The sequence below is a fragment of the Apium graveolens genome, chromosome 6, assembly GCF_009905375.1.
Source record: "Apium graveolens cultivar Ventura chromosome 6, ASM990537v1, whole genome shotgun sequence".
Lineage (NCBI taxonomy): Eukaryota > Viridiplantae > Streptophyta > Magnoliopsida > Apiales > Apiaceae > Apium > Apium graveolens.
Window position 1 is genome coordinate 160,579,465 of NC_133652.1, and position 19,836 is coordinate 160,599,300.

Here is a 19,836-nt window from a genome sequence, read left to right on the forward strand (position 1 = left end):
ACAAAGCTCACAAACCATAGCTATTTGATTAACTCCATACGTAGCCAGAGAATCAACCTTCATTGATAGCGCTTGGAGCTGGGCTGCAATAGCGGTGGCTGCATCAACTTCCAGAATACCTGCGACCTTGCCTGATGTCATCCTTTGAGTTGGGTTTTGATGCTCATTTGCAGCCATTGTCTCTATAAGATTATACGCCTCAGTATAGCTTTTAGCCCATAAGGCTCCTCTAGCTGCTGCATCGAGCATGGGCCGAGATTGGGCCCCCAAACCATTATAAAAACCAGTGATTACCATCCAATCCGGCATTCCATGATGTGGACATTTTCTCAACATTTCCTTGTAGCGTTCCCAAGCCTCGCACATAGATTCTTTAGGTTGCTGCGCAAACTGAGTAAGAGCACTCCTCATAGCAGCAGTCTTTGCCATTGGATAAAACTTCACCAGAAACTTTTGCGCAAGATCTTGCCATGTAGTGATGGACCCAGCTGGTTCAGAATGTAACCAGTCTTTAGCCTTATCCCTCAGTGAGAATGGGAAAAGCCTCAACTTGATAGCCTCATCAGTCACGCCATTATACTTAAAAGTGCTGCAGATCTCGACAAAATTTCTTATGTGCATGTTGGGGTCTTCAGTTGCCGCTCCTCCAAAAGAAACAAAATTCTGCACCATCTGAATAGTGCCCGGCTTGATTTCAAAGGTAGCTTGAATAGACGGATGAAGGATGCTTGACTGAATATCATCAATTTTAGGCCGAGAAAAATCCATAAGAGCTGGATCAGCTTGAACAATACGATCTCCCATGTTTACTGGTTCTTTCTGCTCAGCGCCTGAATCCGAATCCTCAAAATCTAACTTCTCCGGGATATCAAGAACTTCGTTTGTCTCCTCAGTTGTATCTAAAGTCCTCTTGCGAGCACGAGAACGAGTTTGCATAAACACTTGCTAAAGTACCTGAAACACAACCGGAAAGAGTAAGTAACTACTACGTCCTAATCACTGAGTCCTAATGACCAATGATGGTAAGTACATAAACTAAACAAATACGCCGAGTCCCCGGCAGCGGCGCCAAAAACTTGTTAGGGCAAAAACACGCACTAATATTTACGCAAGTATACGCGTTCGCAAGTAATATAGAATACTTTCTAGTTCGTTCCCTCAGAGACTCAGACTAAATTATTGTCTAATTAAACTCACTCACCAATGTATGATTACTTCTCAATGTTAAGATAATAACACTTAAAATTGTTGATCAAATATTAACTATAATTAACTACTTAATTAACCACTTAACTAACACTTCAAATTATCAATAATAAAACACTCATGAGATCACAACTTCATTATTACTTCCTTCTATAGCCATTATTATTACATTTAGCATGTGACAGTGATGACATTAATCGAATAACACGAAACTGATAAAAGCCAACTTTCATTGTACTAATACCATTCTACCAAGCATCCACAATTAAGATAGAAGTTGAATAGTCATCAATTATGTTGAGTTCCTATATGTCTACAGAAATTGACAACACAATGATTTAAGCACAAGTTATTCCTTTTGATTACATAGGGCAAATAAAACTGTTAGAGTTACCCACTAATCATGCACAACGTACATGATCCTATGCTAGCATGGCAAGTTCTAAATCTCAAGATCCACCGTCGCTTCACAAGAGATTAACACCCTATCTTATATGTTCGCGACGCACATAAGACGAATACGCGCAACCAATACTAGATATCATGCAATCATCACACACTAAAGTATTAAACAATTAACTAAAGAATTCCATAATAAATCCATTGTAACCCCATGATCACGATTAGCCCATAATAGAACTCATCGCCATCATGGGTTCATATGAAATCATGATAAACAAACACAAGAAAATAATAACTAAACTAATTATATTAAAACAGAGTACGTCACAAGAGTAAATAAGTCAAAGCAAGAAAACTAGCATCCAACGTTACAACGAAACAAGAATCACAAGAATATATGCTTCCTCTTCGTTGCGGTGTGCTAAATCGGTCTTCTTCCTTATCTCCTTCGCTTCTTGCGTAAAACACAATCTAAAACATAATCTCCTTAATACTCTCTATGAAAACGTCTCAAATCTACCTATATAATAGTCCCATAAAACTCAGATTACATAGAAGTTGGAAGCCACACAGAAGTAGAAGTCTAAAATAATTTAGCTTTTTCCCCGACCTTGCGCGGCCGCTCAGCATTTCTGCGCGGGCGCGCAGGCTGCTGCGCTGCCGCTCAGCATTGCTGCGCGGGCGCGCAGGACCCTACTGGAAAAATTCCAAGCTTGCTCCGTTTCTTCGCCGTAATCTGCCCATTCCTTTCCTCTCGCAATGGTGAACACATTCCAAGGCTTATTCTTGATGATTCCTCCCCCGAAATGCAACTAATACCCTGAAATGCATAAACACTAGAAAAATGCATTAAATACACAAAATACTTGATTTCAAGACACCAATTTAAGCCATTTTAAGACGTTCTAAGTGGTATAAAATGCCACTTATCACGCCCGCTCAGCATTGCTGAACGGCCGCGCAGCAAGTTGAGCGCCCGCTCAGCTATGCTGAGCGGCCGCGCAGGGTCGGGGAAAAAAATATATTATTTCAGGACTTCTACTTCTGTTTGGTTTCCACTTCTATGTAATCTGAGTTTTATGGGACTATTATATAAGTAGATCTGAGACGTTTTCACAAGTGTGGATTGAAGAAGATCGTGTTTTTATGCAAGGAGCGAAGGAGATAAGGAGGAAGACCGATTTAGCACACCGCAACGAAGAGGAAGCATATTTTCTTGTGATTCTTGTTTCGTTGTAACGTTGGATGCTAGTTTTCTTACTTTGAACTTATTTACTCTTGTGACGTACTCTGTGTTAATATAATTAGTTTAGTTATTATTTTCTTGTGTTTGTTTATCATGATTTCATATGAACCCATGATGACGATAAGTACTATTATGGGCTAATCGTGATCATGGGGTTGCAACGGATTTATTATGGAATTCTTTAGTTAATTGTTTAATACTTTAGTGTGTGATGATTGTATGATATCTAGTATTGGTTGTGCGTATTCGTCTTATGTGCGTCGTGAACATATAAGATAGGGTGTTAATCTCTTGTGAAGCGACGGTGGATCTTGAGATTTAGAACTTGTCATGCTAGCATAGGTTCATGTACGTTGTACATGATTAGTGGGTAACTCTAACAGTTTTATTTGCCCTATGTAATCAAAAGGAATAACTTGTGCTTAAATCATTGTGTTGTCAATTTCTGTAGACATATAGGAACTCAACGTAATTGATGACTATTCAACTTCTATCTTAATTGTGGATGTTTGGTAGAATGGTATTAGTACAATGAAAGTTGGCTTTTATCAGTTTCATGTTATTTGATTAATATCATCACTGTCACATGCTAAAGGTAATAACAATGACTATTGAAGGAAGTAGTAATGAAGTTGTGATCTCATGAGTGTTTTATTATTGATAATTTGAAGTGTTAAGTAAGTGATTAATTAAGTAGTTAATTGTAGTTAATATTTAATCAACAATCTTAAGTGTTAGTGTCTTAACATTGAGAAGTAATCATACATTGGTGAGTGAGTTTAATTAGACAATAATTTAGTCTGAGTCTCTGTGGGAACGAACTAGAAAGTATTCTATATTACTTGCGAACGCGTATACTTGCGTGAATATTAGCGCGTGTTTTCGCCCTAACAAGTTTTTGGCGCCGCTGCCGGGGACTCGGCGTATTTGTTTAGTTTATGTACTTACCATCATTGGTCATTAGGACTCAGTGATTAGGACGTAGTAGTTAATTATTGTTTCCGGTTGTGTTTCAGGTACTTTAGCAAGCGTTTATGCAAACTCGTTCTCGTGCTCGCAAAGTTTCGTTTAGGTTATGTGGCGCCCCGGCCACTTTTCAGAGATGTATGATGGCTATATTCTCTGACATGATTGGAAATAGAATCGAAGTGTTCATGGACGACTTCTCCGTCTTTGGACATTCATATGATGAATGTTTGAATAATCTGCGCGCCGTACTCAAAAGATGCGTGGAAACTAATTTGGTGCTCAATTGGGAGAAATGTCATTTTATGGTGCGTGAAGGCATTATTCTTGGGCATAAGGTCTCTAACAAGGGTCTGGAGGTGGACAAGGCCAAGGTGGGAGTCATTGAAAATCTTCCCCCACCTAATTCTGTGAAAGGAATCCGTAGTTTTCTTGGTCATGCGGGTTTTATCGGTGATTCATCAAGGACTTTTCAAAGATATCTAAGCCGTTGTGTAATTTGCTTGAGAAAGATGTGCTTTTCAAATTTGATGATGAATATTTGGCAGCATTCGAGACTCTCAAGAAGAGTTTGATCACGGCACCAGTTATTACAGCACCAGATTGGACAGAACCGTTTGAGATGATGTGTGATGTGAGTGATTATGCGGTAGGTGCAGTTCTGGGACAGCGCAAGAAAAATCTCTTCCATGTGGTCTACTATGCGAGTAAGACTTTAAATGGGGCCCAATTGAACTACACCACTACTGAGAAGGAGCTTTTGGCTATAGTCTTTGGTTTCGAGAAATTTCGATCTTATCTACTTGGTACGAAAGTAACAGTATTCACTGATCATGCGGCTATTCGCTATCTTGTTTCCAAGAAGGATTCGAAGCCGAGACTCATTCGTTGGGTGCTTTTACTTCAGGAATTTGAGTTAGAGATCAAGGATAGAAAAGGTACTGAGAATCAAGTAGCTGACCATCTCTCTAGGTTGGAGAATCCCGATTCTACTTCACAAGATAGGACGTTAATCAATGAATCTTTTCCGAATGAGCAGTTATTCGCAGTTCAGGAGGAAGAAACATGGTTTGCAGATATTGTAAACTATCTCGTCAGCAATGTAATGCCTCCTAATTTGACATCCGCTCAAAAGAAGAAGTTTCTGTATGAGGTGAAGTGGTATATGTGGGATGAACCATATTTGTTTAGACAGGGAGCTGACCAGATCATCAGGAGATGTATCCCATTCTGTGAGACGGAGGGGATATTACGAGACTGCCATTCCACGGTTTATGGTGGACACTATGGTGGTGAGAAGACGGCAGCTCGTATTCTGCAAGCAGGTTTTGTGGCCTACTTTGTTCAAGGATGCTCATCAGTTTGTTTTAAGGTGTGATCGTTGCCAAAGAGTGGGAAATTTGACAAGGAAGGATGAGATGCCATTAAATGTGATGCTTGAAGTCGAGGTCTTTGATGTTTGGGGAATTGATTTCATGGGGCCTTTTATCTCGTCTTGCAATAATCAGTACATCTTGCTGGCAGTCGATTATGTCTTAAAATGGGTCGAAGTTAAAGCTTTACCGACAAATGATGCAAAGGCAGTGCTAAATTTTCTTCATAAGCAAATTTTCACAAGGTTTGGAACACCTCGGGTAATCATGAGTGACGAAGGATCGCATTTCTGCAACCGTAAGTTCACTTCTATGATGCAGCGTTATAATGTGAATCATCGAGTAGCTACTGCCTATCATCCGCAAACAAATGGTCAAGCGAAAGTGTCTAACAGAGAGATAAAGCGCATTCTAGAGAAGGTTGTTTGTCCGTCAAGGAAGGATTGGTCTTTAAAGCTCGATGAAGCTGTTTGGGCTTACAGAACAGCATACAAAACTCCACTTGGTATGTCCCCATTTCAGTTGGGGTACGGTAAGGGATGTCATCTACCTGCGGAGCTTGAGCATAAGGCCTACTGGGCATTGAAGAAGTTGAACCTGGATTTAGATGCAGCTGGTAAGAAAAGAATGCTTCAGCTTAATGAACTTGATGAATTTCGACTTCAAGCGTACGAGAATAACAAAATGTATAAGGAAAAGGTGAAGAGGTGGCACGATAGGAAGCTACATCCTAAGTTATTTGTGCCGGGGCAACAAGTTCTCTTATTCAACTCTCGGCTCCGACTTTTTCCAGGGAAGTTGAAATCGAGGTGGTCTGGGCCTTTTATTGTCAAAACTGTGTTTCCACATGGAGCGGTGGAAATTTTTGAGAATGATCCGGACCAAGCATTCAAGGTTAATGGTCAGCGTTTGAAGCACTACTATGGGGACATGGCAAACCGAGAAGTGGTTAGTGCCATTTTGTTGACTACTTGAGAAGGATACGAAACGTCAAGCTAATGACGAAAAAAGCGCTGCGTGGGAGGCAACCCATGAATTGTTGTTACAGGAACCCTTAGAAGTTAATAACCTATCCAAAAACACAAAAAAAATCAGAAAACAGGGGCTGAAAAAAAAAATTCCAGTGACCCCCTGAGCGCCCGCTCAGCTTTGCTGAGCGACCGCACAGCAAGCTGAGTGCCCGCTCAGCTTTGCTGAGCGACCGCTCAGGGGTCGAGTACCAGAATTTTTTTTACAGTTCAGAAAAAAAAAACAAAAAAATACAAAAACCCATCACAGCCCATAAACCCACAAATTCTTTTCCCATTACCCCATGATTTTATCCCTCAACCCCATTCCTAATCTAATTTAACCTACTCCACACCCTATATATACATACACCTATTCTACATATCCCCCACAAACTTCCTGCACTTGAACTCTCTCCCAAGCACCAAAACTCAGTTCTTACACACTTTTATTCATGAATCAATGGCACCCAAGAGAGCACGCACTATTGACAGCAGCAGCACAGTTCCTACTGCTGATTCATCGAGGGGTACTGCTGCAAGGCCTCGGTTAACTGACAGAGCTGCGGAGGGGGAGTACACTAGGCTTTTGGGGAAGCCGATTCTGAAGGAGAGAGGTTTTTTACCATCGGGGAGGGATGGTGAGTTGCTGCCCATGATTGCAGAGAAGGGGTGGATAGCTTTTTGTGAGTCACCCGAAGCAGTACTGATGAGTGTGGTTCGCGAGTTCTACGCAAACGCGAAGGCCAAAAAGAATGGGTTTTCTGTGGTCCGAGGGCTGACAGTTGATTATCACCCTGCGGCGATTCGCCGTGTGATTGGACAGCGAGAGAGGAAGCCCGAGGAGGAGAACTGGAATGAAAAGACTGCTGAGGATTTTGACTTAGATTTGATTTGTGCGACTCTCTGTCGACCGGGCACAGTTTGGACCTTCAGGACTGGCACTAATGAGTATCGTCACTTTCCGGCGATCGCCATGAACAGGTATGCCCGTGCATGGAATGCATTTATTTGTGCTAATATTTTGCTTTCTTCGCATGCACACGAGGTCATAGTTGAGAGAGCACAGTTGTTGTGGGGAATTCTGAATGAGGAGTACTATGTGGACCTTGGTGAGTTTATCTACCAAGGAATTCTGAAGTTTTTGAAGGGAGCGAAGCATATGAACATCCCTTATGCATCCACGGTTACGAAGCTATGCCGAGCAGTGGGAGTGAACTGGCCGACTCATGAGCAGTTGCAGTTGCCAGCAGCTCCGATTGATTCTGGGATGCTGAATGGGATGCAGGAGTGGACCGGTGGTGATCCTGAGGAGCATGGGCTGGGTTATCGTCTTCCAGGAGGGCGTCCAGCATGAGGTGCTACTATGGCTAGGCCAAGGCGTGATGAGGCTGGTTCTTCGAGAGCTCAGGAGGGTGCTGGGTTGGCTGATGCTCAGTATAGGAGGCTTTCATGGCGGATGTATGCCATGTATGAGACGCAGAGCAGGTTTGCTCAGGAGCTCACCCTTGCGTTAGGGACTGCTTTTCGGGGCCTTGGAGCTGATATCCAGTGGCCAGTTTTTGGTGAGGACTCTGCATACCCGCCGCCTGATACTCCACCCACTGAGGGTGATGATGATGATGACTCCGAGTAGGTATACCCTGTGTTCCTTTCTACTACCTTCACTGAGGACAGTGAAGATTTTAAGTTTGGGGGTGGTAGTTGAGGAATATTGTGTGTGTCATATAGCTGCATATTCATGATAGTTTAGTTCATATAGTTGCATAATTTATGCCATATAGTTTTTTTTGTTATGTATGTCATGTAGCTCATGCATTTACCATGATCCCTTTTGTAATGATTTATCGACTGAATTGTGATATTGATACGAGTGTAGTGATAGCATTAAAGTGATATTAAGTCGTGTAGGTTGATATGCATGCTAGAAATACTTGTAATTCCACTAAGTCTTAGAGAATGCGTAAGGGCTAGATTGTTGTTATGATTTGGTTGTTTTCGAGGTCAATCTATTTATTATGCTTAGAATTCGATAATAGGTTCTTAGTGATAAAGGCATGAAAAAGAAAAAATTTGGAGAAAAAAAATGGAATTTGTTGCTAGTTGTGGCTAGGCGTCAAATGGCTAGTAGCCGGCTCGCATATGGTGCGAGTAGTCTAGGGTTGAGCAAGATGGAGCGAAACGCACTTGCTCAGAAGTTATAAAAAAAAAAATATATATATATATATATATATAATTTTGTGTATGCATAATTGATCAAGAGTGGGCTCTTTGGTATTCGAGTTATTAAGTTCTTGGGGACTTTGTGCCTAGTGACCTAAGGCTTTTAGAGTCTGGGATCCGCTAACCTAACGCTCGTTACATGGATACCATTGTATAAGTCTTTTATGGACCTCACTCATTGCACGGTCAAATAAGCATTTGTGTTGTGAATAAAAAGCATGATTCCGTAATAAGCTCCAGAATTCTTATAGTGTTGTATATCACTTTGTGCCTAGAATTTTTATTCTTTGTATAATCATGTGATTGCCTTGAGGATAGTCGAGTCATAATAATTGGTCTAGTTCCGAGGCATATATGTTAAGCATTTGCACACACCACGTTTCTGGCTGTATGTCCGTTTGCATGAGTTTATTGAACTTTAGTTGTCTAACTGCATTTGTTGAGATGTTGCAATTTGGTTGGTTAATTGTAGTAAGGGGGATCGCTGCATTTTCATATAGATTTGCATTCATGCATGTTTTTATTTGTTTTTGAGTCTGTGACGCTTGAGGACAAGCATCGATTTAAGTTTGGGGGTGTGATAACTGGCATTTTATACCACTTAGAACGTCTTAAAATGGCTTAAATTGGTGTCTTGAAATCAAGTATTTTGTGTATTTGATGTGTTTTTCTAGTGTTTATGCATTTTAGGGTATTAGTTGCATTTCGGGGGAGGAATCATCAAGAATAAGCCTTGGCATTTGTTCACCATTGCGAGAGAAAAGAAACGGGCAGATTACGGCGAAGAAACGGAGCAAAATCAGATTTTTTCCAGTAGAGGTCTGAGCGCCCGCTCAGCATTGCTGAGCGGCCGTGCAGCAAGCTGAGCATCCGCTCAGCTATGCTGAGCGGCCGCGCAGGGTCGGGGAAAAAATATATTATTTCAGGACTTCTACTTCTGTTTGGTTTCCACTTCTATGTAATCTGAGTTTTATGGGACTATTATATAAGTAGATTTGAGACGTTTTCACAAGTGTGGATTGAAGAAGATCGTGTTTTTACGCAAGGAGCGAAGGAGATAAGGAGGAAGACCGATTTAGCACACCGCAATGAAGAGGAAGCATATTTTCTTGTGATTCTTGTTTCGTTGTAACGTTGGATGCTAGTTTTCTTACTTTGAACTTATTTACTCTTGTGACGTACTCTGTGAAATCACAAGATTACATATGAACCCATGATAATTAGTTTAGTTATTATTTTCTTGTGTTTGTTTATCATGATTTCATATGAACCCATGATGACGATAAGTGCTATTATGGGCTAATCGTGATCATGGGGTTGCAACGGATTTATTATGGAATTCTTTAGTTAATTGTTTAATACTTTAGTGTGTGATGATTGTATGATATCTAGTATTGGTTGTGCGTATTCGTCTTATGTGCGTCGCGAACATATAAGATAGGGTGTTAATCTCTTGTGAAGCGACGGTGGATCTTGAGATTTAGAACTTGCCATGCTAGCATAGGTTCATGTACGTTGTACATGATTAGTGGGTAACTCTAACAGTTTTATTTGCCCTATGTAATCAAATGGAATAACTTGTGCTTAAATCGTTGTGTTGTCAATTTCTGTAGACATATAGGAACTCAACATAATTGATGACTATTCAACTTCTATCTTAATTGTGGATGTTTGGTAGAATGGTATTAGTACAATGAAAGTTGGCTTTTATCAATTTCGTGTTATTCGATTAATATCATCACTATCACATGCTAAAGGTAATAACAATGACTATTGAAGGAAGTAGTAATGAAGTTGTGATCTCATGAGTGTTTTATTATTGATAATTTGAAGTGTTAAGTAAGTGATTAATTAAGTAGTTAATTGTAGTTAATATTTAATCAACAATCTTAAGTGTTAGTGTCTTAACATTGAGAAGTAATCATACATTGGTGAGTGAGTTTAATTAGACAATAATTTAGTCTGAGTCTCTGTGGGAACGAACTAGAAAGTATTCTATATTACTTGCGAACGCGTATACTTGCGTGAATATTAGCGCGTGTTTTCGCCCTAACAATCATCAGCATCTGCTGTTGCATAAGATGAAACATCTGATCCATATGATTGTTATCGTTCTGACCCTCGTTATTTCCGTTAGATGTGTCAGGTCTCGCTCTTCTTTTAGGTGCCATATTCTGATAATAAAACAATGGGTTCTTTTAATAAAAATTTACTAAACATGTGTTATGGAATAGAAACAGTTTTTATAATATTAAAACAGCATTAAAACAGCTGATATGGGGAAGAAAACAATTTATTAAATTTCTAAATAAGTGAGTAAAAACAGTGCGATGTTTAAATAAATCATTTTGAAATAATTAAAAATTTTGAAAAATAAATGGTATAACATGGTTGTAAAATAAAAACAACCATTTTTAAAATATGCGACGCTAAAATGATAAAATAAATGTAAATGCTTAAATGACTGGAAAAATAAAATGAAGAAAACATGAAAAGGTTCGTCTTATATATATATAGGTAGGACACCAGCTGCAAGTGTCAATGCTTGATACAAAAGTCTATAATATGTCAGTCGTCCTGCTATTGCTATCAGTCAAAACTAGTAGCTACACTCATACAAACTAGTCAAACAATACTACGCTGCATCTATCTACAGATAATATACAAGATACAACACTCCACTGTCTGCTGAGATCAGAATCCAGGTGGCACACGGCTCAGCTCCTCCTGCATAGCCTCTAATACTGCCTCTGTGAGTCTCATCGCTCTGCGATATGCTACCTCTGTACGTATGTCCTGCTGCCTCAAGTCAGTAAGCTCCTGAGAACCAGCCCTATGGATCTGGCATAGTCTCTCCCTCAAGATGTAGTCTGGTCGAAGTGCTCGAACTGGCCTGTCCTCCTGTGTCTCAAACAACCCAATAATCTCCCTACACTGATCCTGCCATCTGACCCTCTCCTCTCTCTCTGACTGGTACCGCTGATATGTAACCGTGCGAGGCTCGCAAAGATCTGTACGGGAACCTCGAGAAGGCAATGGTAATGGCTGATCCACCACTACCTCATCCATAAACTCTGGCTGCGGAAACTGGTATACACCGGGCACAGGGGCATAGATAGCTAGTGGTGCAGGAAATAAAACAGGTTGCTCCTGGGGTGCATATACAGGTTGCTCTAACTCTGGATCCATCTGGGGAATCTCTGGAATCTCAGGCTGTGGCACGGGAACCTGTGGCTCTAAGTCCTCTCACTGTGGAATGTCAACCATATCAGGAACATCGAACATCGGAAACTCCAAAGGTGGGAAGTCAGGTATCTCCGGCTCAAAATACGAAAAGTAATCAATAAAATCTGGTACCTCTGGGGCAGGTAACTGATCTGGTGCTGGACCCTGTGGTAGGGTTGGAGGTGGTGGTAATGGAGGGAAAACCTGCAGTGATGCTGGGGCTAGTACTGGTGCTGCTACTGGGTCTGACTCAGTCCACTCCGCAGATGACGCTGAAGAAGCCATCTAATATACACAACAATAATAACGCAAGAATAATCAAATCACAATCCTAGATCTCATAACTTTTAATCACATAAATAAACAATCCTAACATTCTTACTTCTAACCTATATGATCTTCCTATCTTATCTTAACCCTAATGTTCTTGTTTTCAAGGGTCAAAACCTATGCTCTGATGCCAACTGTAACACCCTCCAAATCCGGGGTATAGATTTGGGGCATTACTAATATTAACTACTCACTAATCTTACACAAGCGGAATATAAATAAGATAATTACCCCGAACTAATACTACTCAGGATCTTTTAAGGTTAAGATTTAAAAACAAGAACGACACACTAACTTTATTACAAACCAATTTAAAAACAATATATCTCAAGAACTCTCTTTGTTACAAAACTTTATTCTACTTACATCTCATACTAAACAACTTTTATTCAAATCATCACTATTACTTATCCTGTTACACCTGATCTGGTAGCTCAAAACTCTCTTCTGGGATAGGGATGAACACTTTTGGTATTAGAGGGTCCCGCCGCTTGACTCGCTTCTTGACTATGGGGGTTCTGATGGGTTTCATTCTCTACCTTAACTGTAAAACAATAGGAATAACAATAAAAGGGGATGAGTCAAAATTGCTCAACAAGCCTGCAAATATATATATATATAGTGTAAAAGAGAAGAATAAATAAATAGGTAAGCTGCTGGTTTGAACAGCCATCTGTTTCTGTAAAGAATAACAATTTGCCAATACTGGCGAGTGCCAGATGAACAAGACTGGAAATAAGAACCAACATATGCATTATAACCTGCTGATCAGTCAGGATACAGTGCGGATCTATACCCAACTGCATAGACCCAACCAACATAAGGAGTACTCAGGCAACTATGGCCTAATAATCAAAGGTCTGGGTAATGCCCAGCCCGTATCGTAACCACCCAGTCCAAAGCTTAGCATCCGGAATAATCAGAATGCTTTTGATGTATCCCAACATCAGGATATATCATAGTATATGTAACAAGGGTAAAAGTATTGGCATATGAATAGAGGATTCAATAAATTGGGAGAAATCAAGAATCGAAATGAAATAGAAACAAGGATCATTAATTGTGTATCAGTATATGTGAACAAGATTATCAAAGTGTAAATGATATGGAAAGTGGGGTATATTTTACTATTCTGAATTTAGAATAGGGGAAAAACTTGCCTTGCGCGTACTTAACCTGGTTCAACTCACTGCCTTCTGTCTCCTGCTTGATCTGCCTTGTTGATACTGGATCAATCATAAAAAAATAGTCATTTAGATAACTTAGTACATACGTGTATCTCGAGTCGATATCATGTAACCCTAATAATCTACCCATGCGTTTATATCTGACTCGCGTATATACACATATAATTACATAGCACATAGGGTTCAAATAATCATGTAAAGCACATAGCACATTAAGCACATAATTAATTTTTGGACTTATAAATATTTTTAGAATCGATACTAGACTCATACTTGTATTAACTAACCCTATTTGATTTTATTTATAATTTTTCAGGATTTATTTGACTCGATTCTACCTATATTAGGGCCTATAAACAATTAACTATCATAAGACGACTCTCTTTCGGAAAAATTATGACTTGCAATTATTTTCATTGAATTCGTTTCATTTTTCTGAGTCTAAGGGTCTTCGTTTCACTTAAATCGGACTAACAGTTTAATTATTATAAAATTAAACAAGATTTAATTAATTAATAATTAATTATAATAATTAATTATAATTAAATAATCCTTAATTATATTTTTAAATAATTATTTAATAATTATTGCATTTTAAAATAATTAATCCTTAACTATTAGGATTAATTATAATTTATTACAATTATGTACAAATTATTATCAATAATCTGATTAGATAGACTATTTATAAATAAATAATCGATATGAATAATTATTACGACACTCTTCGAATAAATAAATTATCACTCGAATAATTCAACACATCGATCGACTACTGATATCACTACGAGTTACTCATATTATTCGACTAATTAACGAATTATTATCATATTATTTAATTATTTTCAATCCTATTTATTAATTAATTACTTAATTATTGAATAATAGATAAATAACTAAATTATTAAATAAATAATTAAATGATTAAATAAATAATGATTTTTGAATTTCTAAATTAATAAAATAATTCAGAAATTATTAATAATATTTTTCAGAATTTAAAACTAATTTTTATTTGATTTTTAGAATTATTAAAACTGATTTCTGATTTACTAAAATATAATTAAATAATTAATAAATAAAAAACACAATTCAGGGAGTTGGTTTCAGGTTTTGGGGATCAAACCCGGGTAATTTGTCGGGTTAAAACCGGGTTATCGGGTCGCCCACGAACCCGGACGGGTCGGGAAGAACGCCCGACGATAAAACGACGACCAAACGCCGTACTTTCAGCTCGATCTTCACCGGTTCTGGCCCAACAGCAACACATAACGTCTTCTCTCTCCTGCCCTCGCCGATTCGGGGCTGGAAAGTGCAAGGAACGCCGCCCGTAACAGCGGTTTCCGACGAGCTTCAACCGGGAACCAAAATCGACGAAACCCAGCAGAAACTACTCCCCTTCACTTAGCAACAACCCCCGACGCCTCCCCCTCCTTCCTCGGCGTCGCATCAACCGGAAAAACAAAGAAACGCCGCCGACAGGGGCAGTTTCCGGCGAATGGAAAAAGGATGCCAACAACGACGAAACTTACATAATTCGATTCAAAATCGTACGATCTATACTCCTACAACACTCACAATCAATTCAAAAGCTTCAATCAAAATTACCTAATTCGAAGTAAATTTCCAGAATTTGAAATAAAGTTCAAGTAAACGTCGATTGAAATCAACAGCCAAATCATAAACTAGATTACGAGAGCGTTGCAACGACTACTTACATGAAGGATTTGGTTAACAGAATCACCTTCAAATCTGTGATTGAATTCCTTGAGTGTTCTTCACCAACAAACCCTAATTCTTGATTTTTTGATTTTTTATGATTAATTAGTAATTAATTAATATAAATTAGGCTATTTATATTATGGAAAATAATACCCCTAAATAAAATTAAGGGGCTAATTATAAATCTAATAAAAATATTTGGCCCCAATTTTTATAATTTTTGGGTATTAATAATGAATTTTTAAATATCCAATAAATACAAAATTAATGCTAAAAATTCCCAAAAATTATGAATATTACAAAAATACAAAGAAAAATGATGTATGATAATTTCATGATCATATAAAAATAAAAATGTGATTTTTGTGGGGCTTTTGGCACCCGAAGGGGTCCGGAAAAGTCATTTTTCGAGAAAAAGGTAAATTTGTAAAACGTCTAGGGGTTCAGAATAGCGATAAAGTATAGGTCATTTTTAGTAAAATAGGGCCAATGATTTTGTTTGAAATACGGGCTTTTAAAACACTGTTTGAGATGTACGGGCTTTGATATAAAACATATAACTTACGATAAAACAGTCAATAAATATCCAAATCACATTCGGATCAAAACAGACAACACGTAGCACATAGCAATTAGGGTTTAATGACTCAATACATTTAATCACATAATAATACACATAGTTTATCTTTATTATGATATAATACAAGAGAAATTTTCTCGGTCGTTACATTCTTTTCTTAGGATTAGCAGCTACAATCAAACTTTGGTCTTCTTCTGTATTAGCACCGGTAACCTCCACTGGTCTAGAAGGCTTCTTGAATACAATTGGATCATCATTGTCACTTTCAATGTTTGATGATTCATCAACCAGCTTAACACCAACTCCAATTTTCCTTTTCTTTTTTTTCTGCAATCTCCTCGATTTTTGTTTCTGATGAAACACTTTTCGTCCCTGCTCCATCTTTTTGCTCCAAAGATGTAGGAGAATGTGAAATAATCTTTAGACCTGATTGTCTCTGAGACACATCAGTCTTAGATATTGTCTTTGATTTTGCAACTGATTCCTTTTGAGAAGAACTAGAGGTGTTACTGTGTTTCGATTTAAGTGAAGAAAAATGGACACTTTGGTCAGGAGCAGGGTTGGATGTGCCCTGTTCCACAGCGTCAAAATTTGAAAAAATATATTTGTCATGCATTTTGTTAGAAAAAAACACCCACAATTCTCGTGGTAAAACTGTTCCTCTCCTGAAAGTATCTTTCCTTTTTGCTAAACCAGTCAGAGATTTAAAATTGATTTAAAAGATCATCAGTAATTCATCTTTTTCAAAACTTTCACCAGGTAAAAGATATGTAAACATCAATTATAAAAACCTAGTGTAACCAACACCATTCTGTTGTCATCAGGAAATCGTGTGGAATATCATCTGAGTCATGTCAAAACCTGTATGCTAGATCTGTTCGTTAATATTGAGATAGATTAAGATTAACTAGTTATACATGTGTGAATTATTAGTGTTAAACAGATAAATACGAAATTAACAATATTCACATATGTAAACATGGGAAGAATATGAACAGTCATGATTGCAAGTTTAAAAGAAAAAGAAACAGGAAACTTTTATTAATAAAAGTATTCAAATACAAGAAAGACTACATAAGAATTTAACCCTAATTCCTAAGAACTAGAACTATTATTCCTTCATCTTCTTGTTCTCCTCCTTGTTTTTCATCTCTCACCTATGATATATGCAGGAGATGGATGACGCAAGAGAAATAATGTTCTCTTATAGCGCCAAGAGCTCGAGTCGACGTTCCTCTGCCTCCTCAGCTCGTCGAGTCTCTTCGTAGTGAACCTCCATATTAGAAAGATGTAACCCAAGCTGATCATCCCAGCAAAGACAATCAAAGATCTTTTGTGGAACTTCAGTGGGGTGGAAGGTTTGACCATTGAAGAGGACTCTCAGTCCAAAAGGGTTAAAATAGAGTCTTCCTTCTTCAGGATTAGGAACATGCAAATATACTCCAAAAATTTTAGTGTAGGAGTCAGCCATTGAAAGAATGTGTGAATTTTTTAAGATTTTAGATTTAGAGATTTGATGTTGTGTGAGAGAGAGAGACGTTTGATTAGTGATTGAGGTTTATGAGAAGTAGGAGAAGTGATTTTATAGCCAAATCCTATTGAGAATCTAAAGAGACACTTTGATTAACAGTGTAATAATGAATATGCATGCGTAAAATTATGTGTATCTAGGCAAATAAAACAAAGTCTCTTTATATGCACATATTCCCAATATAAAACAAATAATGATGACAAGTTTAACATGATTATTCAAAATAGAATAAAACAAATTTGTAACATTTAAAAATCACGAAAGAAATAATGTTACCGTCCTTTTTAAGAAAAATCATGTCTTGTCCATCACTTGCTGAGATAAAATTTGTAATCCAAAATCAAGGATTTAATCATGATTTCTCCCCCTCAGTATTTGCATTGATGAATTTATTAGCAAAATCAGAAATCTCTTCTCCACTGTCCAATCTGTCAGAAATTTACAAATCATTAGTAATGTGATTTACATGATTAGTTCCATGCAAAGCTTCCCCTGTAACTGTGCTGTCAGTTCCTGATAGTTTTGTGTTTCTCCCCCTCAACTTGTGCATTATCATCAGAAGTTGCCATCTTTCCTGATTCAAGATTTTTGTCCACAAGTACAACATTTTCATGATAGCATTCTTCTCTCATAAATTCATTGAGATGAGAAAGCTTCTTGTGCCAATTCCAATTTTCATCTACTAATGCCTTGGTTACCAAACAAGTTTCAGGACCATCGGTATTTGCATAAAGTTTGGCTTCATAAATGTTTCTATGTATGTAATCTTTGAAAATAGTTTTCTTTGTAATCTTATGAACTACTTCATAGCGCGTATCATAGAACACAACATAGAAACCTCTGTCAGTAATTTGACTAATGTTCAACAAGTTGTGCTTCAGTCCATCTACCAGAGCTACATTTGAGATGATAACATTTTCAATGATAATATTGCCATATCCTAGTATTTTTCCTACATTGCCATCTCCATAAGAAACCATTGGCCAGCCTTCTCCTCATATTCTGACAGTATGGATTTAGTTCCAGTCATATGTGTTGAACAACCACTGTCCAAGACAAGCACATTCTTCTTGTTTCCCTGTAATCAGAAATATGGAAATCAGTCAGAATTTTTAAGAACCCACACTTGTTGGGTCCTTTCTGATATCTTATGTATATTTGCTTTAGGAGACTTCTTGTCACAATTTGATCCATCAGGATTTACTTCATCAGCATTTGTCTTGACATTTTTGACTATATAAGAAGTATGCACATTCAGTTCAGCAGTTCTATTTAAAACAACAATTTTATTTAATTTTTGATGGATCATAATTGTTGTGATACAAACTATGATAATCTTTACAAGTGTAAATAGAATGCCAACTGCTACCACAATGAGAACAAGGATTTTATGGTTTGTATAGTACTAATCTACCACTAATATCAGACTTAGGAATTTTATAAACTTTCTTTTTAGGCTTCCTGCAATCAATAGCAATATGATTAATATTAGCACAGTTAAAACAAGCTTTCCCAGGAGCATTAGGAATGTACTTATTGTTGTTTGCCATGTTTATTCTTTGTTTTCCATTTCTACCTCTCTTAGACCTAGGTTTGGGAGCCTTAGAAGTTACCTCACATATCTTCTTGTGTAACACCCCCAGATCCGGGGTCGGGGATCCGGGTTGTCACGAGTTCCATTTCCCTTATTAACACCCAATCTTAATAATTTCTCAACTACTCTGTACTGTGACCCCACAATAAACACACACACCACACGTTATAGTCTCAGAGATGAACATCCAAAAATAATCACAAGTCGTTTTATTCCACAATTATATGTCAATACACCTTAAAAAGGTTCTGAATAAATTTACATTTCATTGTCATTATTACAATTCATAAATATACATAAATCTGGTACATCAAAAGTTGAAGCCTAGGCTATTGGTAGTTCCCTACCTCAGCTACAGTGACTTCAATGCCTATAGGAAGCTGCGAAACGCTTCCTATCCGATCGCGAATTGGGAGCTTGGTCCTGTTCATCTTATCTATCTGATGTTGTGTGATGAAAGAAGAAAGCAAGGGTGAGCGGCAAACCCACCAAAATAATATGTATAATGATTAATAGTATATGAGTCTACTCATAATACTCATGAAAATCTTGGTCAAAAGAAATGAACCAAGTTTGATATCTTAATGCGATGAAGTCGCAAAATATTCAGTATATATACATATATACTTTTCAAAGTAATGGAAGTCCTCTTCCATGCATAATATACACAAAGTCCCATTGTATAACTGTATAAAAATATCGTTGCAAGGTGATCTCATATATCTAACCTTGTCTCAACGTTTTTCTGAAAATCTTTGTCATTCATAAGACAATTATTAATTAGATATAAGTTTAAAAGATGAAGTTACCAAATACTTCACTACACTTATATCATTCCCAAATACTACTTGAACTACCACCGTTCAAGTTATAATCAATTTCAAAAGTTCATCCCACTGATGAGACCACAAGATAAGACTTGAATAGATTCAATCTTTGAAATATTATTGAATGAAAAAGTTATGAGATACTTTATTTAGCCCCGATATATATATATATATATCCACATATATATATCCCTTTAAACATTTCCTGGAACCTCTGTTATGCAAAGTATGAACAGAGTTTGAAATATCCAATGAATTTTGGAAAGGAAAAGAATTTTGGCATAAACCCGATATCTCGCTGATCAGGCAAAGATACCAATAAGTAACCTTTTCTACTGTAGATGGATGAATTCCTCACCGGTCATCACCCTGGCCGCATTAGGACCTCGCGCTAGACCGTACCCCGGCCCCTCACGC

At 37.7% G+C, this 19,836-nt stretch overlaps 1 non-coding gene across 1 annotated transcript; it reads left to right on the forward strand.

Moving 5' to 3' along the window:
- The first annotated feature begins 307 nt into the window (after positions 1-307).
- Positions 308-414, forward strand: LOC141669266 (small nucleolar RNA R71). Its single transcript, XR_012553554.1, has one exon. It is a non-coding gene; the product is annotated as a small nucleolar RNA R71 (small nucleolar RNA).
- The last annotated feature ends 19,422 nt before the right edge of the window (positions 415-19,836 follow it).